Genomic DNA, 945 nt, shown 5'->3' with positions numbered 1-945 from the left:
TTTTTTTTTTTTTTTTTAATGCAGTCTATGGCTGTCACTTTTTGTTCGAATTTCAAACATTCCTTCAAATCTAATATTAAACAATTTGAACTGTAATGACCTGTTTGAATCCAACAATGTAGGTTACGTCCATAAGCGCAACAGGTTGTTTGATGTAATTTGTCTTGCAGTCCATCACAGGACGTTATTAAAATTCATCATTATTTATTGACAAACATAAAATCCTCTCTGATTGCCAATATGGTTTTAGGTCGAACCGATCGACATCTCTGGCCATTACCGACCTAATGGAGGACATTACAAGTGCTATGGATGAGAGGAAATACACGATGGGAATATTTATTGACCTAAAAAAAAGCATTTGACACAATCGATCATGAGTTATTAATGGATAAGTTAGAAAAATATGGGATCAGAGGAATGGTTCTGAAATGGATTAGAAGTTATTTGACACAGAGGCGTCAATTTGTGAAGTTGGGTGAATACCAATCAAGTGAGCTGGATATTGTATGTGGAGTGCCTCAGGGTTCTGTTTTGGGACCTAAACTATTTATATTATACATCAATGATATATGTAAGGTTTCTGATTTAGTGAAAGTGGTTTTATTTGCTGATGACACTACCATATGGGCATCGGGTGAAAACCTACAGCAACTCTCTGGACGGGTTACACAGGAACTTAAGATAAAGAAATGGTGTGACAGTAATATACAGTGCCTTGCGAAAGTATTCGGCCCCCTTGAACTTTGCAACCTTTTGCCACATTTCAGGCTTCAAACATAAAGATATAAAACTGTAATTTTTTGTGAAGAATCAACAACAAGTGGGACACAATCATGAAGTGGAACGAAATTTATTGGATATTTCAAACTTTTTTAACAAATAAAAAACTGAAAAATTGGGCGTGCAAAATTATTCAGCCCCCTTAAGTTAATACTTTGTAGC

This window comes from Monopterus albus, unplaced genomic scaffold (assembly GCF_001952655.1).
Source record: "Monopterus albus unplaced genomic scaffold, M_albus_1.0 scaffold13.1, whole genome shotgun sequence".
In the NCBI taxonomy this organism is placed as follows: Eukaryota; Metazoa; Chordata; class Actinopteri; order Synbranchiformes; family Synbranchidae; genus Monopterus; species Monopterus albus.
This window is presented reverse-complemented; position numbering follows the sequence as displayed.